General features: G+C 44.6%; 1 protein-coding gene across 3 annotated transcripts in view; it reads right to left on the reverse strand.

Annotated features, from left to right (window-relative positions):
- LOC101796407 (high mobility group protein HMG-I/HMG-Y) overlaps positions 1-25009 on the reverse strand; it is a 63478-nt gene extending 38469 nt beyond the window's left edge. Inside the window, exons 1-2 of one of the 3 annotated variants that reach the window (XM_072044375.1) lie at positions 24676-25009; positions 23464-23653 (exon numbers count right to left, since the gene is read on the reverse strand). The gene's annotated coding sequence lies outside the window, so the exon portion shown is untranslated. Of the gene's footprint in view, positions 1-2983; positions 3102-23463; positions 23654-24675 lie in introns of those variants that run through there. The other 2 variants (XM_072044376.1, XM_021279558.4) reach the window with 2 other exon arrangements.
- Positions 25010-25470: the final 461 nt, after the last annotated feature.

The following is a 25470-nucleotide window of genomic DNA, read 5'->3' on the forward strand; positions in this document are numbered from 1 at the left end:
CCCCTCTATTTCTGTCAGGAGCTGCAACTCTGCACCCACCACAGTCTGGGTCACACTACAGATCTTTTATCACTATCCCAGTCCTTTCCTCTTCACCTGGATGTCCCTGCACAGCTGTTCTGAGCACACATACTTGACAGGTCTTGCATCCATTCAGGCTGTATCTAAATGCATTTTGGTTAGTATCCAAAACCAATGACATGTCCAGTTCTTTTAAACACGGCCCCAGAATGAACCTTCGCAAAGCCTGTGCGGCCAAAGAAGTCTCTCAAGAAGAGACTCAAGTTTTCTTGCTAGCTGGTGTAAGTGTGTACTGGTTCCTTTAACAACTGCTTTCATATAAAGGAAAAAAAGTGAAGTGAATAATGATAATAAGCCATCAGATGGAATAAACTGTCTTATATTGAGCATCACCACCTTTTCTGGGAAGCCAGGCTGAAATTTTGAATTTCAATTTAGTAAGGGGAAGGAAAGATTGCACACTTTGCAAGAAAAATTGTGTGCATGTATTCTAGAAGGAATAAAGGAATATTGTTTCTGCTAGGAGTGGGAAGAGAAGAAAAGTGGTATTTTAAGAAGCATTACTGCACAGAAAAGCAAGATTTATAACGGGGAATTCCTTGTGTCAAAGCCATAAGAGTGCTTGTTCTCTTCCTCCTCTCAGTCACTATGAAATATTCACACAGGGAAGAGTGATTCTATCACCACTTTTATTTATTTTAATTGTTAAGGTCTGTTATATGCAAATAAATACAAGCACCCACATTTTAAAAGCCTTTTTAGACTTCAGTTTTATGCGGCTGTGCTCAAACCACTTTAATTCAAGCAGGGGAGAAGCAGGGCATGGCCGTGTGGTTGCAAACAGTGCAGTTTCCTTGGCTAGCAAGCTAGCGTATGTCTGCTGGGCTGAGGTAGCACGTTATACACACTCCTTTAGTTAAACTCGAATGCAGAACAGAACATTTTACCTTCACTCAGTGTGAAGGTAGCTGCTTTTCATTCTGGTGGTTCGAACAACAGCACTTCACTGCTCAGTGAGGATAACTACCCATGGCCATCCACTGCCTGCAGCTGAGCTCTAGTGTCTTGACCACTCGTAGTTATACAGCCTTGGAGTATAAAATAACCTACCCAGGCTATGGACAACCACTGCCTATGATTTTTTTTTTTTTTCCTCCCTGAATACAGTACTGCTTCAAACACCTACTCCTGAATTAATTCCATCCCATAAAACTGCCAGTCTTTACCAAACCATGGCCACAAGGGCTCTGTGTCCAGCTGCCAGGTGCAAAGAAGAGGCACGGTAACATGCTCAGCAGCAGGCAGTGGTTCAGGCGCATCCAGCTGATGCTGTCGGGTGCCCGAGTGCTGCATCGGAGCCAAACTATGGCATCCTACAGTGCATTAGGACTTTGGCTTGCTTTAGGCTGTTGCAAACAAAGACCACTAACCGGAACAGTTTTGCTCACTTGAAAGCAAAGAAACCCTACATTTATCTCAGTGGTCAACGTGAGTGCTTGGGAGCAATGCCAAAGCAGTATTTCTCAGCCTGGCTGAAGGGCTCATAAGTCAGCTGAGTACGTTCACGTCAGGGTGAACACCCTGATACACCAAGCAGCCAGTCTGGGAATACTCAACGTGCTAGTTCTTACACCATTTGGTTTCTATTAGTTATTAGATATAGTTAAAATAGCTTCAAAAATGAGCTGCTTTGTGACCTAAGCATTTAAGGGTGTGCCCATGGCAGGCCACCCTAGCAAAGAGAGGAGTCACATCAAGCAGATGCCACTAAATGGAGCCAACTAACCAGTGCCTGGCCATTGCTGCACCAGGGTATTGGTAGCAACGGGTGACAGTATTGCAACTAGGACAGATCTAAAGCAGGCAAAGCTGAAGAGAGGAGTTACGCCTCCACCTGAGCTTCCTCCCTGAGCATAGCCACATTAGCACACTCTGCTAGCTTGGCTGTGCTAGCGTTAAAGACAGCATTGCAGAACAAGGGGTGGAGGGATGGCTTTATGCTTCAGCAGAGCTGCAGCCGTACAGGAGAGCCGACAAGCAGCAGACCCAGTTTTCTCTTGGAGCCCTATAAACCCTGAGTGGTTTCTCCTGAGAAGGAGCATGTGGAGGGAAGGCCCTTCTCCAAAGCAGCTATAATTACTACCTCATGTTATTTTCGTGCTCCTTGCAGCTCATCTCTGGGGCTTGGCTGAGGCTTATCAGCTGCCCCACCCCAGCTAGCCCAGCTTGTTTCTGGTACCACACATTGCAAGGACTGCCCTGCAGCATCCTTTTTCTTGGGGCAGCAAAATGCTCTTGCAGCTGTACTGCCAAAAGATCTTTAACCAAACTGCCAAAAAGCTGCATGTGCTCTCCAGACTGCTCAGTTCTAGGGAAGAAAGGCAATCTGTTTTAACTCTAATCCCTCTCACCCTGAACTAGTGCTCAATTAAAGGAAATATAATTACACCCAACAGCTGAACCATAAGATCAACACAGCTGTGGTGGATTCTGCTTCCTCATCTCCCACCTTGGGTATTACAAGGTGCTTACCTGGGTACAGCCTTACCAGTGGCTCCAGACAACCAAATTACTACAGTTAGGATGGGATTTAGCCAGAAGGGATGGGATCACTCCCATTCCCACATCCTACTAGTTTTACATGGCTGGGGGTGAGCTGCCTGAATCCAGCTGTGCAGATGAGGATCTATAGCCTCTTCACCACCTTGCTAACCTCATCTTTGAGTTACAGGAAAAATACAATTAGAGTTAAAAATGGACAGAATTATACTTAAGTACAGCAGCTGTCATTTTTTCCACAAAAACTGTTTTCAGAACAGGCTCTCACCTGGGAAGTTTAAGAGCTAACGCAAAACCACCAACCCATTACCTTGACTCTAGCTCATGCTGTTGACCCTGTATGTTCCCTAGCATCACTTCACAACTTAAATGGGAAAAAAAAAGATTGAGATTAAAAATATACCTTTGAACCTCTAAATCCCAGAGGCCCAGTTCTTCCTTCTACTCTTCCCAGAAAAAGCCGCTTGCTCAGGAACATCTCTGCAACAATGGTCACAGTCAGAAAGCAAAGGGCCCTGACCATGATATCAGTCTCACTTTATAACCCAGTGCTGTCCCCGCAGGAACCAATTGCTGCAGCAGGGAGGCTGGAGGCAGCAGATAAGCCTTAGCCAGGTGATAGAGATCAGCTGCCCGGTTATCAAGGGAGTACAAAAATCAAATAGATTTTGATTTGGTAGTTACAGCTTTTCATATATCCTGGGAAAAGAAAAGAGAAGGAGCAGAGTAGGGGGAGGGAGGAGAGAGGAGTCTTTTCCAGGGTGTTATGGTGTCAGATCTTTTTAGCAATGGATTTCTAGGTTAAGCAGTTACTGAGACGTGTGGCTGCAGAGAACTGCAGTCAGAGCTGGCATTTGTAGGAGGGAACTGAAAGTGGTGGAAGAAAGGCAAAGCAGACCACATCTAAGGGTTGCAAATCCTGCCTGAAGTAAGCAAGATGCAGTATAGCAATTCCCAACAGGCACAGAAGCAGCGACCAGCAGCGCTGCACCCTCAGAGAACCACTTTGCTAACTTGCAGTGTTACAGCTCGTCGCTCTGGTCCAGGGTGACGAATTCACCTCGTCCTTCTCTCAGATGCGACCCACACTTTGGCCGGCAATGCCGTCTGTAACATCCACTGGCCACAACGCCATGTGTCCAGCTTCATAACTCTTTGGCACGAGCAGATCATCGCCAGTGGATTAGATCAACAAACATCAGCTGTGTTGCCATTTCAAGTCCAAAGGCAGGCAGATGAAGATAACAGACTGCATTTCAGTGCCAGCAATAGAACAGGCAATGGGTTGCGATAGAGAGCCAGGCAGAGATCAGTACAAACTATAGCAGAAAGAAGACAATCCTTTGATTACATGAAGTTTGACCCAGTAAGCCTGGAATTCAGATACAATTCTGCTATCAGCAGTGACAAGAGCTACATTTGTAAATCTCAGTATATTCATCTGAATATTAGCACCTCTGGCATAATTTTCTAGCTTTGGAAGCTGCAGCCATTTCAGTCACAAGGAATCATTCACACGGCATATAAAAATATTATTCTTTAGCACAAAATGGCTTGCAAGTAAGCTTACAGCAAAAAGCTTACAGGAATCTGGCTCAGAATTCACCCTGGCATCAGGAGATCAAGCGTGACAACCAGGCCAGGCCACCGGACCCCTTCTCGTGGTCCCTTGGCAGGTGCCAGCAGACCACTCTCACCTCTGCTGCTCAGCCCACGGTGCTCTGTGCCCACACAGCACCCAGGGACAGTGCCCAGACCCGGGCAGCCTGCACCAAGCACTGTTGGGACCTGGATCTGACACCACACAGTCAGGCACAGAGAAGGAGACAGCGTGTCCACAGCTCTGTGAGAGGGACTCATGGAGTGACCCAAACCATTCTTCATCTTCAATGGGCTACACGCTGTATTAGTACTCCTGTAATCTACTTCCCAGCTCCATCTCCATCCCTGTTAATTACTGTCACAGCAGGAGAGTTCCTGGCATTTCAAAGAATGGCCCTTCTTACTAAGCAGGAAAATAGGAGGAGATGGCAGGCAGCACTACATGAAGAGAAACTGCCAGAGATGTTCTCTTTTCCTGCATGGCACTGTTGGTGATTCTCCCTTGGTCAAAGCAGGAGGGAAGCTGGAAAAGCTGCAGTAGCTGCCTAGGCGCTCCCGGTAACCCAGCCCCTCAGGAGAGGCTGATGGCAGCAGGGCAGAGGTGCTGGCTGTCCTAGGAGCTTTGTCTAGCACTTTCTGGCAGGGCCCAGGGCAGGGGAGCTAACTGCAAGAAGTTAGTACTGAGCCCTGGGCACCTTCCCCCAGGAGGGCAAACCATAAGGCAGAAGGGCTGGCTCTGGTAGGAGCTCCGAATTATTCGAGGCTCTTCAGCATCTAGTTGCTTCCAAGTGCACCTCTAGTCCAATTTTAGATATATCTGCTATTGAAGCAAACCTTGACTCTGGTATTGGCTGGTATCTTATATAAATCTGGCTTTTGAAATAACCAGCCCTCCCCGCCTCAGCTGAGCAAGGCCATGACATCCTTATGCAGATAAATCTGCTCTTTTCAGTTCGGACCTGCTTCCTGGCAGCCTTTCCAGACTCAGATTTTAAGCACTTCCTATTGAGAAAACCAGGTTATTTAAATGGCAAAAGAAGTAAAAGCAGAGCTCTCTCTCCAGCTGATTGTCTTTGGAAACACAGGACTGGAGGCTGCTGTCCCAGAAGACTAAGCTGCCCTTATCTGAGGCACTCTGTTAAAAGACTTGGAATCGCTTATTAATTTAGTGAAAGCTCCTTAATTTTGATCCTTTGTATGCATTAATTGATTTGCTATCAATAACCTGCATTGATTAGGCCTCCAGACCTGGCAGCTGCTGAAGATGAAGAGACAGAGACTCTCTTTCAGAGCAGGAGTTCAAAGCCTGAAATGATTAAAAAAGACAGCACCGAAATGGCTGATAAAGAAAAGGGTGTCGTTCTTTTTCCACAGAAGTATGAAACCATGTGCAGTTAACACTTTCATACCTAAAAAAGTGCTCAGATCTAAAGTATATGTACAGCCTAGAGGTATCTATTAGATTTACTCCACTTGGCCACCTTAATTAAAATATTACTGATGCACTGAAATACCTGTCAGAATGGGAGCTGAGGGAAGATCTTATCAGCTTCAGCCACAAAGAGCTCGGGGAAAGCTGCCCGATCCCGAGGTCGGCTAAGGTAGAGCTCCTGGCTCCCCGGATCCCTGCCGGCAGATGGCATTGCAAAGAGCCACCGAGGGCAGATTTAATTTGAGGCAGATCCAAACCAAATGCAACAGTAAAATTTAACAGTCATCGGTTAAAATTTTGACGGTAGAGTTCTGAGGGCTGAGAATGGCTTGTTAGCCCAAGATGCCAGGAAAGCAATACAAAAGCAGCTACCTGTCACAGAGGGTGCTGTCACAGCCCTGAGCTGCTCCCCACGCAGTGCCCACCTTGCACAGGCTATGAGAGGGACTGAAGGTGTGGGCGTCCACATACGCTGTTCTCCAGCGAGGGAAACAAAGGTATAGGCAGGGGAGAGCTCTCAGACCATCTAAAAAAGGGTATTTGGGGACATATGCTATGCACAACAGGTGTATGGGGAGCACCTCAGCCACCCTGCATACATCTAGAAAAGTAATTAGCTGTGCACATTCAACCAGGGTCTTCGGTGGCTTTGTCTCCTTCAGATTCCAAATCTCCAGTAAGGGCTTGCTAAACAAGACTGGATATTTTCTCTAGTCCGAAATCTGAATAAATCCAGCTGCCCTTTGTCTACCAGAGATGCTTCTTTGAGACACCAAACTATCTTAACAAGAGCAAGGCCGTGCTGTGTTTTTTTAACCATTCAAGCTGTGCCAGTAACACTCACCACCCCTCAGCTGCAATTGTGAGGGTGCAGTTGTTAGCAGGACACCCTCCTAGGCCTGCAGGTTTTCTCTCTGAACTGATTTCACTAAAGAAAAACGTGTCATTGCTCTTAGGGTTTGGTCAGTGGCAGCACAGGGCGCTGATCGGGTGTGGCACAAAGTAAGAGACAGCTCCTGCCCTGCAGAACAAACGAGCAGCTGCTGGTCCAGAAGAACCGTGTTGGACCACTTCTTGAGAATCCCACACAAATGTAACATGAATTACAACTCATGGCTGAAACGCCCTGCATGACAGCTTACCACATCAGCACTTCCAGTCCACGTAGCAGCGCTTCTGCAGAGGGGAACTGACACAGACACAAATTGTAGGTGAGTGCCTGCATCCTCACTTTGACAACAGCATACAGCTACCAGTACTCCGAGTCTCTTTCTATGTGTCTTTGCCTCTCTCCTTTATGTGAATGTTTTTAATATCCCTCAGACATTCTCACATCTTATTCTATTCCCTCCTGTCTGTTCTTCCTTCCCTCCCTGCAGACATCACAGGTGGGTGCTAAATATCCCCACAGTTGCTCTTCACATGCTGCTGTCCCACCCTTCTGTAGGTCTCGTGTTATACACATGTCCAGAAATCCCAGAAAAAAATATGAAATTCTTAAGTACTAATCATACAAAATTTTCTGCAGAGCAAGGAATGCGCTGGCAGCCATGCTCCAGCCTCACATCCCAAGGAGAGAGGAGTTCCTGGGTCCTCAGGCTGGAAAGCAGCTCTGGAAGTGGTGATTTTGCGTCTGCCCAACTTTGGTCACAAAGCACTGTGTGCTGGGAAGGAACCATCTTTCACATCACAGAACCAACTCACTGAAAGATCCCATTTTTTCTAAAATTCCCTTTCTTTTAGTACAGAAGCTGTGTCAGCCTTTGCGTCCTACACAAATTAAATGTGAATAATGGTTAGGACAGTTGAGCACTGGAACAGATTGCCTTGGGAAGTTGTGAAGTCTCCATCACTTGAATTTTTCTGAACAGGCTAAAGAGTCATCTGTCAAAAATGGTTTGGGTATTAAAGATCCTGCCTTGGGGAGCAGAGGAAAAGGAATAAATGACCTCTTAAACTCTATTTTCTACTTCTGCAATTTAAGGACCTCCTATGTGGGCTCTAGCAATAATGCTTGCCCTCTTGGCTGACCACAGCACACCTTCTCCTAAGCCCTTGAGTTTCATGTCCATGCCTTCCACAAGCTCCATTCCACACTAAGGGTGGCTTTCTTCATGCAGCGGTGCAAGTTTTCTTGTCACACGTTTCCTACGTTTACAACGTGCTGGGGGGTGGAAAGCCCAGGGCTGTAAATACCTCAGCATCTCCATTTTTAAAGAGAAAACTTTATTCCTACTTCTAACACTTGCCTAGTAGATCAAAGTACCTGAAGGCTTTATCTGCTATCTCCCAGATACTAACACTCGGTGTACATATATCACGGTGATGTGCACAGTATGAGAACCGAGGGAGGTAAGTTTTTTCCACCCACAAAGAACAAAAATAGGCTTTATTCTGAATGACTTATTTTAGACTAAAACCAAGAAGGAACAAAAGCAAAGTCTCCAGGAAGTGGAGACTGCACCCGCTTCTTATTTTAACATGCTGCTTCAACTTTTTAGAAATTTAAAGCTGCAGTGTGCAGAAAGCAAAATCTGATCAGTGATGTTACATAGCTGCTATTTCCAAATATCAATCCAGGAACTTAGAAGCAATAAAGATTCAATAACCCTCCACAGGCTGCAGTTCTAGAATCCAAGGGGAAAAAATGTAACAATTAAGGACAGATACAGATATGTAATATACATTGCACAGATGTTTTATTTCCCTGCAATTATATATATGCCTTCCACAAAAAAAAAAAAAAAAAAAAATCTTCATTAACTCAGCATTACAGTTGCTGTTCTGTATTCCGTATGAAGAAGAGCCAGTACAAGTGAAGGGAAGTACTCATCAAGATAGCATCAGCACTCAGACTAATCACATACACATTCCTCCAAATTAATTTCTGACTCGTTCAGATACTGGCCTTCCACAAGTAATTATTACACAAATATTTCCTGCATTGTGTCTTCAGTCTCACAAAACGTATCCGAACAGAATGATTTTGTAGGAAATTGGAAGCATAGTTTTTGCAGCAGCACATGTACATCCTTTGTGGATCCACACATAATGGATCTATAGAGAAAGCACGTTAGCAAAACTGCTAGGAAAGATAAGTTCATCACCAGTTAATAAGCTAACATCTCTGCTAGGGACATAGCCCCAGATGCAGGCTGTTAGCTCCAGCCTCAGCACCTCAGGATCACTTGCTGACACCCACATGCAGCACACAGGGATAAAGCAGCAGGCTGTGCTCAGGAGGGATGCATCTGAGTGCGACTGTGGGGAGAGGGACTGGGCTGTGATGCTGTCGACACTGGCAACATATAATACATACATAGATATAATCCAATGCTACTGACCTGCTGGTAGGCAGCAATAGCTGTGTCAGTGGCAAGCAAACTGAGCCATAGCCCACTCCCATTTTCTGATGAGCAACAGAGAAAAGCATTCAATTTCATTTTTAATCCTTTTAGTTATTGATTGGTTCCCTCGACCTCTATCCCAGAAGTTCTCTCAACTTCAGAAGCTCCTGGATTTTTTTTTCCTGTCTTACAGGAAAAATTGGAGGGAAATAATTTATTTTGGTAACAATTGGTTTCAATTCCTTGTCATCTCACGTGGTGTTTGGAAAAATCACTCACTCCAAAACCAGCCCAACCCTTAGCAGTTTTCACCTTTAACAGCAATTTAGCTGCAACACTTCTGACTGCTCACAGACTCACAAGCAGAGCAGCAATGCACATTATCTTTGTTTTTCCCCTCTAGTGGGTGTTTAAGACAGCTCCACAGGTATTTAGGTACTTCAGCATACCTCGAGCCGCGAAATCAGGTAGTCAGTTTAATACCACACATCTCTGAGCCTGAACTTTAGAAAAAAAGATATTTTTTTTCCAGTTTTGCTAAAAAAACAACTCTTCCAGTTGTGATGAGCAACTGGCTTTGAGTTAAAAATACCAATGAACTGTAGCTGCCCTCAGCTTCAGCACTAAAGAACAGAATAACAAAGATTAAAACCTCAACACACAAATTAGCAGGGACCAGCAGTAGGTATGCAGCTGATGGATTCGTGCTGCATCACCTTTTGTTTGATTAGTGATTAGAAAGTAATAGCCTCCCTGCCCAAGAAACGAAATCCAGTGGAGTCCTACTAGAATTAAATGCACCACTTACATATATTCTTGTCTCCAGGCAGTGTAGTCCTAATAGTGTTTGTATATAGTTTGATACTATCGCCATGTACAGCTCATTAGGCACTAAATTCTTTGAAATGAGAACCCCCTTTATATCATCAGCACAAAATCTAATACAGATGCCCATCACTTAGCTGATGCAAAATGGTACTGTAATAAGAAGTAATAAATGAACTTGAGGGGGTTAATGGATTCACATGTGGTGGTGATGTGGTCTTTGCGACCATTCCCCCTCGGCTTCAGTTTCCTCTCATATCCTTCCAGTGACTGGAGGAATGCTAGCATGGGAGGGAAGATTCAGGTTTGTGAGCAGATCTGACATTTGGGGATGAAAGTACTATTAATCACTGCCTCTGAGACAAGATCAATAAAAACTTACAGAGATCACATTTTATAATGTGTACAAATTCCAGAAAACACTGACAGCCGCACCAGCATCATGATACTGAAACGAATGCAAGGCTTTTTGCTCCCTTGAGTTTTTACTTTTTGTCTCTTCATCTCGCATAACGGAGCATACAATGGAGATGTTGCTGAGTGTCTCTTGTGGCTGTGTGCACTGATGCTTTTCACTGATTCCAGCAGGGTGCTGCTTTACACACCCGGCATTTGGGATACAGAAGGTTTGACAGGATAAGCCAAGGAGGAGAGAAAAAAAAAGAAAGGAAAATAAAACAGTGCTTTGCTGTGATCAGTGCTCAGACTTGAGGAAAGTGGGTAGACGAAGTGAGACGACTACAGATTGCACAGTACTATGCATTTCAATATTTGCCTTATTTCTTGACCGCTGTGCAATTAACTTGTGTTCCTGAGTGCTGCAGGTCTCACATGTGTGGAATGAAAAAGTGTCTCCTTTGCTTGCTGAAAAAGGCATGGTTTCCTGCATTAAAAAAACCTCCCTTTACAATGGAGTGGAGAGGATACTGCATATGACAGTGGCCTACAGACACTTATAGATCCTTAGCGAAAACAAAGCCCCATTAAAATAACACAGCTCATCTGCTGTCCCCCAAATCTGCTCCCTCCCTCAGAGCAAACAGCCTGCCAGTCGGAATAATACACTTCTGCGTGGGCTTATTTTTAGGGTACAGCTAAACGAGTGGCATCAGTCTAACAGGCTGTGCACCCATTGCATTGCATTAATTACAAGTTCAGTGGGGAGGAAGGGTGCATACAAAAATAATCCAAGCAAATTTCCTAAAATGGCACTGTCAAATCTCACCTATTTTATCAGGGACCTAACCATATCTACGGCTTTCACTCAATGAAAGTGGAGCTAAAGCTCCACTGTCTGAATTACATAATTAAATGGGAATTTCATTTTAAAATAAATTTTCTAGAATACTTAAACAGGAAAGCATGAAAACCAAAAATGAGACGTGCATGACCATTATGCTCAAACCCCTAATATACATACACCTGCAGTTTCTATAAATGTGTATATTTATAAATATCAGAGATTTTTAGAGTCAGAGACCTAGCCTGAAGTGTTTTGATGCAAACACCTACTCCAGATTAATATTGCTATGAAAGCCTCACTAAATTGTTTTCTGGTTTGAGGGCACATTGCTACCTGAAGTACAGCTTAACCTCTCTTGAGAAAATAGTCCTGAGTCAGGTGAAGGAAACCTGTTCACAGGTATATTAAATAATGAGTGTTTCCAGAGCATTTGGAGAGACAACAGTACTCCTAGGAAGCAAAGGCTCAAGATGGCCTTTGAATGAATGGCTTTGCTGTGCCTCTAAAATGCTAACTATGCACATGCTTATTATTTACACCCCAGCTGTCTGGCGTATCTAATATTTCAGGAGATACATTTTGCAGCTCTAACACAACTTGAGGAACACCCAATATTTCATTGTTACGAGGTACCATAATAGCTGAACAATATAGCTCTTTCTATACATCACATTCAAAGCTGGGAAACACTTTTTTGTTGTTTGCCACAAACATGCTTTTTCTTATCTATAAAAATAGCAATAATAATGATGCTTTACACACCTCTGGAACCTCACAGCCCTTTCAAGACACTTAACACCTCTGTTTCATAGCTGAAGTAGTGCTGGCATCTCCGCTGTTGAGAGAGGGAGCAGAAGATGAAACGCCTCATTTGTGGCAGAGCTAAGACTCCAGTTTAGAGCTTCTGTCTGCTGGGGTGCCCAGCTCTGTGAAACATTTTTGTTTTCTTTTCATTATAGAGGTGCAGTTACCACTGATTAAGAAACTGGGTGATACAAGACGAATATGATGCAACTGTGAAGAACATAATTAATAAAGGGCTTTGTAAATGCTGCAAGTACTAGGGTTTTTGGAAGTTTTTTCACTTTAAACTGGGTAAGGGGAAGATACATTGCCATAATAACACTTATAACCTTAATTAGACCCCTATAAACCCAGGAGACACATTGGGTTAAAGCACACACACCCTTTTCCCCCCTTGTCACTTTTGTGCTGCACATCACCACAAGGCAGGAACCTCTAGGCTGGGGAAATTCAGAGCTCCACTCTGCAACCTATTTTGTTCTGTTCTATTTCTGATGCAAGCCCAAACCCTCACACAAAACAAAAAGCACCAGAGCATGTTGAGGAGAGTGTCAATGCAGCTGAAATCACTTACTGGCAGTGCAGAGGCCACACGGCATGCAGGAGCCAGTGGCTGGATGGCTACCCCAGGCCTCCAGCTCCCTTGCTCAGCCAAATGCCAAGGGGCAGCATCAAAGGGATGTACAGGGCTCTGCAGAGGGAAGGCAGTCTTTCTAGGGAAGGCACTGCTCACCTGGGTGTGGTGTCCAAGCAGTGCATCACCAAGCTGCAGCACACCCTATGTCTTACAGCTTGTTTGCAGCACAGGAGCTTCCCTGAGTGCTGCTCACCCAGTACACGAACAGCCTGAACCCACAGTCATTATAGGTGATGGGCTGCAGCAGCAGAATGACTCCATGATGAGACTGCTCTTTTTTAAGCATTAAATAACCCTGCAAGGAAATGTACCAGAGATGGATGCTATTAACAGGTAAATCACACACGCTTCCTGTACATATTAAAAGACAGACCCTGGCCCTCTAAGCCAAAGGGGAATCACCTGCAGCTGGCATTAGCAGGAGGTCCTTTCCTGGCACGTGATGGCACTACCACTCAGTTACACGTGAATCCATTGCATTTCTGTAGTCATTAGATCTAAGGTCAACAAGTTGCTTAAACCAGTTAGCACTGAAACCAGTCAGGAAGACAAAAGTGAAAAACTGCAGCTCATTCAGCAAGTTGGCCCAGACTCAGCCAGCATCTGGCGAGCCAAAAGGTTAATGCTCATCCCACAGGAGCGTTCTGGTCTGTGGGTTATGCTGCCTTAACCAATACCGTATGCTCCCTAAAAGGCAAATCACTACACTGAAGAGTTGCTATTTTGCCATCGTGTGCAGTGCATCTGAGAGGACTGGTGCTCACAGTAACAACAACAGGACGCTGAGCTCTAAGCTGTAAATAGAGCGGCTGGCAGCAGCAGTGTTTTATCCCTTCCAGAAAAATGACCTCGGTGCATGAAGGGCTTTTGTTATTTCATGTTCCTAGGAAAGAAAACTGATAAGCAACCTGAGACCAGACATGCGGCTGGAATGGTTAGCAGGTAGTGCAGAAAGTGGGGAAGCAAGCAAGATAAATCCCCGTGCCTCTGGTAGGGACAGGGAAATGCAGCTGTAGATTCTCCTGCTGCCACGCAGGGAGCATCGCCCTCACATGTTCCACAGCAAGCACGTGCCGTGATTTTCCAGTCATTGACAAGTTTCGTGACAACTGACATTAGAAACCGGAATGCCACCTGCCACCTTGGGAGAGCTGCCAGTGCTTTACCATTGGAGGACGAGGAGTCAGCACCTGGACTGACATGGCAGCCTGGTGCCTCCGCTCAGCCCCAGCAATCCCCCGTCAGCCAGCGTGAGCACAGGAGCTGATGTAGGTCGTACAGAAGTTTGCCAGGACCACGGAGGAGTCAGGCCCTCTGTTTAGCTAGGGAGCATGTTGGGGCAAAAGAGCTGACCCCATTCAGGGGGTTGTCATTCATTGGATTCAGCATGGCTGGTACATTTCAGGCTCAGAGACACAGAAACAGAGAGAGCACTGGCTGCAGCATCCTTGGGTCTGCTCTTTACTGTTCCCCTCCAAAACTTTCTCCTCCAGCTCTACCGTAGTTACACTGCCACGTGTGCATGGCTGCTCTGTGCGTGAGGGAAGGTCAGTTGCCCACTTTGCTGGTTTGTATTCAGTTGGGTGCCTCTGGCAAACGTGAGCCTCCGACAGCCCTTTTCTGTCTTTGTTAGATGGTTCAGGCCCTTACATGTCCTTCCTTTGCCTTAGCAGGCGAACCCTTCACAGTCTAACGTGTTTCTCCTTGTCATCACACAGCCCCCATGAGGGAAGCACTGCTGTCATCCTCCCCTTACAACTGGAAATTGGGGCACAGAGACCAAACGCAAGTTTTTAAAGGTCCTTAAGTAGCCTATGGATGCAGAGTTGACTGATACACTTTTCAAAAACATAAAATGCATCACTGCAATTGAAATCATTGCATTGAAAAGCCCTAGAAGTCCATTTGTTTTTGATTGATTTCAATGGGAATTAGACACTGTTTCTGAAAATTGTCATCTTTAAGTACCTAAAAGCCTCACTCTGAGCACCTTGTCTACAACAGAGCAGGGAATGGAGCCTGAGTTTCCCGAGCATTAGGCTACCACCTGAGCCCCAGACACCTTCTTAATCCTTGCCTTTATTAAATAGGAATCACCTTGTTCTCTGGCCAGTCTTCAAGGGAGGTACATGGTGCCACCAGGTTCAAAAGGCACTGGACAAACTCATGAACAGATCCACAAATGGATACTGAAACCCAGGCAGTGGTGTATCCTCCGGCACCCCTGATCCAACATTTGTGAATGAGGGGTGACAACAGCAGGACGTGCTCACAGGTTCCCAATGTCCTCTGGTTGCTGTGAGAGACAGGACACTGGGCCAAATGGACCACTGGTCTGCTCCAGAAAGGCATCCCTCATGCCCTGATGTTGTTTTTTTTTTGTCTTAAGCAGTCTGTGCTACGTGGCAGTGTAAATGCACCGAGAGCCTCTGTTAAGCTCCAGCTTCTATCACTTTTTGCAGTCACTGCTTCTCCTGTTCCTCTCCCAGCTGGATGAGAACTCATGGACCTTAAATGGTACAGTTGCTATTTTGTTGTGTAGGCTGCTTTCTGTCCTGATCCCATGCATTTTTTTAATTGGCATCTGAGCTGGTTATCTTCTTTTGAGCTATTTCATTGCCACAGACCCAAACCCAAGAATATGCTCTGCTTTCTCTTTCTTTTTCAACCTCTTTTGCATTCCTTTTTTTTTTTTTTCCCTTCACAGCACTGCTATTGTGGCAGTGGCTGGCATGATTATTGCTACTTACTCTCAATCCCCCAATGGCAGTGTAATACCTCTTTAATTGGGTATTTCTCTCGCCCGACACTAATCTCCTAACAAATGCCGATGCTGTGCTAGATGCTGTGTGGGGATCTCTCACCGCTATCTCTTTAAGCAGGCAGTTGTGTGTGGAAGGGATGCACAGTCACTCGGCATGGATGGATTTGTCTGAGTCCCTGTCAGCTCCCTGTTTTTGTCACTGAAATCTTGCATTGCGGATCCGGATTTCTATTGCTTTAACTTTTGGAGGCACATTTATCTCAGTCCCTGTCAGACCAATGGGTTTTGTCACAGAAATCTATGTGACTTTGTTCCCTGTGGAGATCTAGCTAGTCAAGTTTGCGGAGGCTGATTTGGAAGTACTGAACCCGGGGCCTTGTTTGGCTATGTCAGGGTCGCAACAATAAAAACAGAAAAGAGCAGAGGCCTAACAATCATGAAGACTAATAGAAAACACAGCAGAAATAGAAAGTTCACGTGAGAGGCAGACAGCACATATTCCCAGAGAGCACATCCCTTCTAAAATATGTACACACATGGATTTTTGTGGGTTCAGGGCTCTCCATCTGCTAGCATGCAAACAGCTGTCTGTTCTGGTCCTGGGCTGCAGCCACGTAACGCCGACTGTGATTTTATGAGCGTAGGGCCAGGGCACATCAGCCTTTACAAGACGGCTTCTGAGTATGGTTGCTCAAAAACCCCTGCAGCTGTGGAGGTGGCAAGTCCGTAGGAGGCACTCTTCCTTTAACACCTCAACAATATATTAGGAAGCACTGTGCTACCCGAGGTGATCCTTCTCAACGGATAAAAACACAAATTACTTTTTGCCTGTAGCCATTAGACTGCGTGCTTACACTGTGGCGATGTCAACAACAGTCTTCCAGATAATGCTCAGCTTCAGGGAATTGCTATGTGCCCATCTCTGCTTCTTGGCTGATTTTAAAATTTCCAGGAACAGCTTCAGTAAATGGAAGTTTCGCGATGAAAATTACGTTTTTCAGACCTTTTTTTTGGGGGGGTGGAACAAGGAATAGCATTCCTTCATTTGCTTATTATTACTTCACGTTTTTTCTGACAATGATTGACTGTCACAGTTGAATTTGACCATGATCAAGGTCTAAATGAACTTACAGAACAAAGTGGTGGTAGTAATAACAATAACGGGAAAGCAGGTAGCACACGTTAAAGGCAAAGCCTGGTGTTGACTGATAAAGACTCAGACTTGACTGGAACAGCCAACTCAACATGAAAGATCAGCACAGCAGGGATGTAGTCCCTCTTGGTAAAACTGGCCGACTTTTGTATTTGATGTTGAACATTTCAAAAAGAAAGGGTACCCCAGGAAAGAGGGGATTTGGGGAAGGTAGCCATTAGCATCTCAGCATTAACGAGAAGCAGTGCAAATTGCTAGCCATGGGTCACGTCATTGTTCTCTTTGCAGTATTCCAGTCATGGGCTTTCTTTACAGCAGACAATCATTTCTATACCTGCCTTGCAATAATTTCTTCCTCTCTTTTTAATAAAAATCTCCTTTTGTTGTATGCTTTTCTATTTCAGTTTTACATCTGGAAATTTTTCATTCTCATTTTTCACCTTCTAATCTTTCTTCATCCATCCTTCTCTCCCTGCCTCATTTAAACATTCATGCTTCTGTTTTGGTTCTTCCTCTATGTGATTATCTATTCTCTTTTAACTGGTACCTCTCTTTAGTTTTTTTCTCTTTTCCATCCTTTCATCTCTCTCTCTCTCTTTTACTGCTTGTTCTCTCAATCTCTCAGCTTGCTGTTTAGGAAGCGGTAGTCCTTAGATATTGAAATGACATGTTGAGCTTCTGCTTGCGATTCTGCACTAGATGCTTCTGTTTGTGCACGTTCAGACAGAGTATAAGCCTTGGTAAATACAGGAAACTAAGCTGGAAGCAAGGCTGAGTGAAAGGTTGCTTACTTGTGCTGTGATTTGTAGTTTAATAATGGCCTCCTGATTAACACAGACTGTAATTCCAGAAATGCCACTGTGATAGATACTCAATATACACCTAAATAGAGATACACAATTCCCTTAACATTTAAAGACAGAAAGAATGGTACAAACATTATCTTGTAAGTTGTTCACACCACTGACTGTGTACACATCCCCTAGAACACAACTTTAGTCCTGCCTTGGTCTCTGAGGACTAACAAGGTGTTAAATGATCATTATTACATGCAGCTGTCACCATGCCTGCAGTTTCAGCAAACCAAAGGATTTACGTTGTAGTGTCCATGTTTTCACATCAGAACAATGCAAAAAAGTATGTCTTTAATAATACAGCTGAAACTGGCCCTCCATAAGTCATCTTGTCTGCTACAGTAACTGTTTTTCACAGAGGTCCTTGTATTTTATCTGGTTATAGCTAGTTAGCAAAGAAGATTGACAAGGCTTGGCTAGACAAAGACAGATGAGATACCCATAACTGTGGTATCGCTTTAGTCCATCTCCATTTTACATGCACATCTTAACACGCAGCAAGGTCACTCTAATAAGGAGTTCTGAAATGCTTGTTGCTGTCGCTGCTTTCTGACTCACTTCCAGAAGCTCACTAGATGCCTTTAGTAAGATTACCTCTCTGTGGTCTCTCTGCAGGTAATGTGTCCGCAGGATGACTTCCCAAGCAGGCAGGAGAAAGCACCAAAGGGCAGTAGCAGGTTAGTCATTAGTAGGATAGTTGGAGAACAAAGGCTGCCCTTTCTATGCTAAGCCTTCAGTGCAGCTATGAGCTAGGCTGGTTTCTTCAATCTGCCATTCTGTTCATTCTGGTTCAATGAATCAAGCTGTTACACACCTTGTTAGGGTTATAACTGTCTTTTAGGAAAGATCCAGGTCTAGGGACGCCAAGGTATGGAGGTGCACTCCCCAGGATGGAGACTAACCTGGATTGCTGCAGTGAGAGGGCTGCCACAGCGGGAGCCTGCAAGAGCACATCTCAGGTGCTGTTACAGGTCAGCACCTAGAAGGAGCTGTTTGAAAACTGGTTTGATAAAGGGGCTGTAGCACAGTGTGGGAGCCCACTTTTGGAAAGAAAAGTAAAAAAATAAAAAAAAATAAAAACCACACACACACACACAGACTGAGTAACACCAGCAGAGTTGTGGGAGGAAAACTTGCACAATGCCTTCACTGCAGCCATGGCTGTTTTTCCTCACATTTGTGGGCTCTAATTCTACATAAAACAAGAAAAGGGAGAGTGAAAGACAACACTGCATCATCTTGACAGTCCTTTCTAAGTGTATAAAAGATGAGCTGTAAGTTCCTCAGCACTTTGCTACCACTTAAGCAGGCAACAGCAAATTGCCATCTCTAGAGCCATGCACGACAGAGACAAATTGGTGAAAGCCAGCCTAATTCTGCCAAAAGCAGTGTCCAGCCATGTTTTCCAATAATTGGCTAATTAGTAGGAATACAGATTTCCAAGACAGCAAAAGACGATTAGGGAGCTCTTTAAAAGCCCCAAGGCTGGCTGTGACTGAAGTCTCAGAGGACTGCAATATAAAGTCTTGCATGTCTGCTCCTGATTTTAAGCTGACAGAGTGGTGGACTACAGCTCTGATGGATGTTTATTGCTGGAAACTGGCTGATGGTCTCAGTCCACCTCCTACTGGATAGCCACCTACATCACTAAAGAAACAGCTCATTTTTCCAAACCTGTGGGCATTCAGGCTACTACTTTAAATTGACATGGAGGGCTGAAGTGTCTTGCTCAGGCCTCTCTTGTTCAAGACTGAGGCAAACTGGCAATGTATAAAGAGGAAAAGGGGCTTTTGGTAGGTTGCTTATGTTGTGCCTGTCCAAATAAAAAAAAAAAAAAGGACTCACAGTTCTCTCTCTGTCAGTCTGGCATATTTCCCAGGTACTAAAATTTTGTAAAAAAAAAAATTTGTAAAAGTTAGAACTCTGGAGCAGTTTCTTTAAATAGCCAGGTTAGCAAAAGGTCACTGGGGGAACAGACACAGCAGGTCATATCCTAGATAACAACTTCAGCAACAGAGGGAAGCCAGGTGGATTTACTGGCTGTACTAGCACAAGGTTAGCATTGAAGGGGTAGTTAACTTGGGACAGCGTTGTTAACTCGGGACAACAACGTATGGCTGTGACTGCAAATTAAGCAGTTGTGTAGGACTGCATCGTCCCCTTGAAATGGGTGATAGAAATGAAAGAGATCACCAAATGGTTGTACTCAAAGTAAATCCAAATAAAAGTAAGTTCATGTGTGAGGAGAGCTGCAAGACAGGAAGTTTCCCTTCCAGTTTGGAATAAAACCAGTAATTGTAATAAGTCTCATGTGAACTACTTGCATGAATACCCAGAGTAGGCCTGGATACTTGTCCAGAACCTCTTAGATCTGGAAACTGGGAAAGAAATCAGACTCTCTTGTCAGATCATCAATTCCCTGGATACAGTAAAAATGGAGGATTACTTCTGAGGTTATAAACCATCACTCTTTGACTAGAGGAAGCTTCTTTCTAGCCCAAACTTTCAATAGCCAATCCCACTGTACCGTATCTTGTTCAGACTCCCCTCTAAGATAAAGCCTACAGCTGGGTAATTGTTAAAACTTAAAATTTCATGGTAAAAGTGAGGAGCAGAATCATAAGGGCACCAGTAAGGTGCTTTGCTAACAGCCTGAAGAAAAGCTGCACAGTCAGCTCTAAGCATCAGGGAAATACAGGGCATGAAACACAGTCTCTGACAGAACCTGGTCTCAGGTCAGGTGCTGCTGTTTACACCAAATCTGCTGCTTTGAACTGCACTCAAAAGGAAACCAGCAGCTAATACTATCTATGGAGAATTGTAGTACCTGACACTGTTGAGTGGTCTTTTAAGGCAGTCCCATACAGAGCCTCCATTACAACAGATAATAGGAGTAAGAGCTTCTTCAGAGAGAAAACGATTGAGTTCCTTGGCAAGTACTCAGAAAAGAGCATTTCAAGCTATGTGTGCAGGAAAAGATCAAAAAGAAATAATAGATTTTTATCCTTGTTAATAAAGATGGAAACAATGCTACATGTTCCAGTTACTTCTCAAAGAAACTAGCATTAGCTGTCTTGTCTCTGAGCTACAGCCCACTTACACCCCCAGAGCTCCTGCCGGGAGAACAGAGGTGGCTGCTCAGCAAACAACACGGTGCAGCAGCAGAGCTGATGTGGCTACATCACTTTAAGCCCAGTTGAAAAATTTTCCCTAGGACTTTGGCCTCAGACACAAAATCAGGTGCAGCACAACCCATCTTCCCAGACAACATGACATCCTCATAAAACGAGGAGGCCTCTTCGGCACTGTGGCAAAATGTGAGAGATCGCATCATAGCAAATGCTCTTCCAAAACTGGTGCTTTATGGAAAAAACAGCTAACTAAGGGCACTACGGCACAGCTCCATTCTGAAGCTAAGGTAATTCCCCTTCTGCCCCCAGTGTAAAGTCCTGCAAATCATCTAGGCTAATCCTCAGAGAAAGTGTCAATTATCCAACAGAATCATTACAGGACATGCAAAATCATGCAGTCCATTTAAGAGTGACTACCGTTGCTCTTTAGACTGGAAAACTCTTTAATTCAATTAATCAAACCGCCTTCATGTCCAAGCAGAACTGTATCTCCCAGTGATATTCCTGCTTTGATAACCGCATGACCTTCAGGAAAACAGAGCTTAGCAAATTGCTGCTTCTAAAATGTATATATGGAGGATTTGGTGGGTCACCTGCAGACATGACTTTTGGGTGTTTTGAAACAATGACACAACTAGGCCAAAGGAAATTTCCTCCCCCTTCTCTCTGTGGTGTTAAGCATAGATTTTGAGTTGTTCGGGAGGTGACAGCACGGGAACAGCTCTTGTCTTTGGTAAAACATCCCTCCCACACTGTACAAGCACATTTATCACGGACAGATTCCTTTAAGGTTAAACATAGTCAGTCAGGGCCAGCTGCTCTTTGAACCTCTTTTTAGTCTCCCTTAACATTTGTGAGATCACCTGTAAGTTATCAGAAAAGGAAAAAAAAAAAAGGAAAGCAGCAATGCTGGAAGCAGTTCAAGCTGAAAGTCAGACTAAGTGCACGCCACTGCAGTCACAGTCTCAGGTGGGAACTCTGATAAAATGACAGTGTAGAATGACAGCTTAAGAGGAACCTGTGGGCGGGCAGGCATTAAACCTGTCCCAGACACACAGACTCGTCACCTAAGTCACACAAGAAGAGGTTGGTGAAACAGCACAAAATTATCTAATTGTATTAGGAAGAAGAACAAGTTATCTAATTCGTGTGTTGTGCTGCCAGAAATCCAAATGAGAGCTCACAACATCGGAATTGTGGATATCTTAAGACACAGAGCAAAGTGGCAGATTAAATTCTTCTCATCTTTATTCAGGATCAGAAGTCACTGGATTTTTGTGTGTGCATATGTGGCTATGAGAATTTCAATCCAGATGAAGAAAAATATGAGGTTTGATGGTGCCTGTCTCCTAAAACCTTCCATACCATATTCACCAGGACAGGAACACGTGGTGCTGAAACAGTCTACCAGTCAGCCACAGAGCTAGGTGAAGCAAAATCAACACCATGACTAAAGCAAAGTGAAGATGAGCTTGCCATGGGGCAGTTTTACATCTCTGTTTTGTGTCTTACTTCACAGTCAAGAAATTGCTGATATTGTTTGAATTCTTCATTCCCTCCTGTGCTTTACCAATGCTCATCAACAGAGAAAGAATACTGAGAATATATAGTGTCACTGCTTAACAAAATAGCTGGCAGTCTTTTCACAAGGCAGCTCTTGCCCTAAACTTAATTCCTTTTAGCATCTAAACAGTGTTAAGAAAGCCACTAATTGATCCTTGAGCCTTTTCAAACATCCACCTTCCTGTTGTTAACCTCTTTCTGCAAGAAAATAAATACAAAGCTGTCAGGGCTCTGACTGCATGAGGAGTCAGGCATGGTAAGAGCATGATAAAACACTTGAAATAGCTCTGGGCCCTCATCTCACACAGCGCCCAGGGCAGCTGTTCCCATAACTGTTCCTGAGCATCCAGAGGGCTGGTTTTGCCTAAGACACAATGGTGAAAGGCAGTCCTTGCCATCTGTGATTGGATAGAAAGGTTATCTCCTTTTAGCTTTCAGCCAAACCTGTTTCCTCTTGGCTGATTAGAATCAGGGAGACACCTGCCTCGGAAGAGGCTCACTTGGCATGCAGTGCAGCAGGGGATTTACAGGTGGGTTAATAGTTGTATGGCTGCTTTTAAATACCTTGCAAGAGATGTTCTGGAAAGGGCAGGCATTGCCATGGGACTGTCAATGCTCCCCAGATCTCAGGCACCAAGGTCTGAATGCACTAGAACAGTGGGAAGGGCCTGGGAATGTTGTACTTTTGCACTGATTTGCTAAATGACACTCTGAGTAAAAGCTGTACTCCGCTGGTGAATTTGTTTATGCTGTTTGGTTTTCCTTGTGACCTCCCAGCTAACCTCCTCTGAAAACTTTCCAGTGTCCTGCTACTCTTTGTCCAGCAGCAGAGCTTCTCTGAACCACCTATACAGACATCTTTCTCTGTCAATCAGACATCTTTTTCTGACTCCTTGCTTTTGCAGGCCTAAGTCTAATATATGCACTTTCCATTGTGCACTTGACATGTACGCCAGTGTACAATTGATGTCCTGAGCACACGGAAGTCCAACCTTTGTAAGGACAGGACTGCTCTGGACAACAGGAGTTGAGCTGTGTGCAGATGCACAGAAGGATCACTGCTCTCCAGGGAGCCAGTATGAAAAGCAGCTGCCAAAGGAAAACCTCCCAACTTCCTGCCAGGGGGTGAAAAGGAATGACGACCTGACAGACAGAGTGACAAACAAGGAGTGACAGGCGTGGAGTGACAAATGTGGAGTGCCTCGCCACAGGAACTGATCTGTTGGTAATGTTCAGAAAACCCCTATCCTCCGCAATGGGGAGGAAGGACAAACAGCCTCCACCTAAGCCATCACCCACAAAAGATTCAATATCATTTCCACCAGTCCAATGCACAGCCACAGCCCGGGCTTGCAGGCTGGTAACTTGGGGGTAATTGTGTGCACACAGACATCACCTGAGTTGCTTGGAGTAAACCTCATCTACAGCTGGGGCTCCTATTCAATGGTTCTCAGTGATAAACTAATTACCTTAATCACGAGGTGGTGCTCATTCTCCTCTAGAAAGGCATAAAGGATGGTCCACTTACCAGCTGAAGGCTGACAGATTCCTGTGGTCCCATCCTTGAAACTCCAGTAGAGGTGATCCATGTCTTCCACATCCATGTGACTGAAGATTTCTTATTCTCCACCTCTGTGTTTTGTGTTGTAGGGTGGCCATCACTGCTGTACTTTAATGCCAACACTGAGGTCATGCCACCTTCTGCAGTCAATGTGTGCCTGAGGAGACAGAATAAATAGATTTGCTTTAGATTTGCTGTCATGTTGTAACTAGGCACTGGAAATCAAATAAATAGATCATATAAGATGAGCAGTTAAAATGTCTACTGAAAACACAGATTCAGGCAAAATGGCTTAATCTGCAGCATTAATGGGTAGTAGATTGCTCCATCAATAGTATATGAGGAGCAGCATTCAAGAAGGCAAAACTCATGCAAGTTCCAAGGGACTGGTATCCTTTTAAAAGACTCAGTTCAGAAGAATACTGTTGTACATGAAGTCTCAACTCAATCTGAAATTACTAATATTTATAAAAGGAATATTTATAAAAGGCAAGTAAACAGCTCTGGGTGCGTGGGGAGTCTACGCTCCACCAACACGTACACAAACATCAAACTTTCTAAATATACAGAACATTGCTTTTACATACTAAACCCAAGTATGCCTATACATATGTACGATCAGAAAAGGTAACAAACAATCCTCTAAGTTCCATGACTTAACAGTCTCCATTTTCCATTCCTTTTGAACAATATGTCTCGCTTTAAGTTGTCAAGCAACGTGGCCTTCGGGCCTTATATATCTCGTTCTTCCCAGGTCAAAGAAAAGCATATCCAGCTCCTTTTCAAGGCCAATAGGGCCTGGGTCTAAAGGCACATCCAGGTCAGCAGGGGGTGTCACAGCAAAGGCCTGCGATGGCTGTAGCAGCAGAGGGGCCCATGGCACAGCAGAAGGATCAGTGAAGGAGCCCGCAGCTCCCTCAGTGTCTGGCAAACCACCTGTGTCTGACTGTGGGCCCACACGGCTCTTTAAGGCCTCAGAGACTGCTCACCAGGTGCCAAGCAATCCCACCACAACCTTGTCATTTTTAGTTGCAGAGTCCCACACCTTGACCTCAATTTGGTCCCATGTTTCAGGCTCATAAACTGTCCGATTGTTAATAAGGACAATAAGCTGTAAGGTTACCAGGACAGTCTTTGTTCCTAAGGACGTATGATTCCCCATAATGCGCAGCTGCTTACCAGCGAGGGGCAGTTGTGTGCTGGCTCTGCTTCTCTCAGCTCGAGCTTCTTCCCAGCTCTGGTGTGCCATTTCCAGCGACTTTCAGTACGAGCTTCTCTGAGCAGTTTGCTGAGTTTGGCCTAACCTCTCCTCATGAGGCAATCAATGTGCCTGGACCCATCCTGGTCTCTGTTCTGCTAGCCTGTTCCTTTTCATTCCTTCTTTCTGCTTCTTTATTGATGACATAACTTCATCATATTGCCTTTTTTTTTTAATCTTGAGGGCAGGCTCCCCTCTTATACCCTTCTGCCCACAGCAGTTCTTTTCAAAACAACTTTTCATTGGTCAAACAACTTTGCCTAGCAACAGCAACAGCAAACACCCAGAAACTTCCATGCCTTAATGGCTGGAGAACAAGAAACTGGAGACTGCATGGAGTCTCCTGAATCACCCTTCTTTGTTCCCTCTAAACTCTTTTACTTTCCTGATGGCCTCATAGTTAAGAGTCTGATGTTATCATCAACCGTGGGGCTTGCTGACCCCCATGGCCACACTCCCACATCTCCCCCTTCTTTATTAATATCAACCATCTTCTCAACACGAATTGCCACTCCATATATAACAATACTCAAGAACTAAGGTTAAGAGTATGTTTAAATCCCATTGATTTCAGTGAGACTGAGGTACAAGCTTCCATGTGCTTTTGAATAAAGGTGTTTTACTGAACTGAAGATTGTTCTGTGCATAAAGCTCCAAGTCAGAAGCAAGAAGGGCTGGGAGGACAGGGCTGGCCAGCCCTGCACGTGCTGTCACCA

The sequence above is a fragment of the Anas platyrhynchos genome, chromosome 13 (assembly GCF_047663525.1).
Source record: "Anas platyrhynchos isolate ZD024472 breed Pekin duck chromosome 13, IASCAAS_PekinDuck_T2T, whole genome shotgun sequence".
Taxonomy (NCBI): domain Eukaryota; kingdom Metazoa; phylum Chordata; class Aves; order Anseriformes; family Anatidae; genus Anas; species Anas platyrhynchos.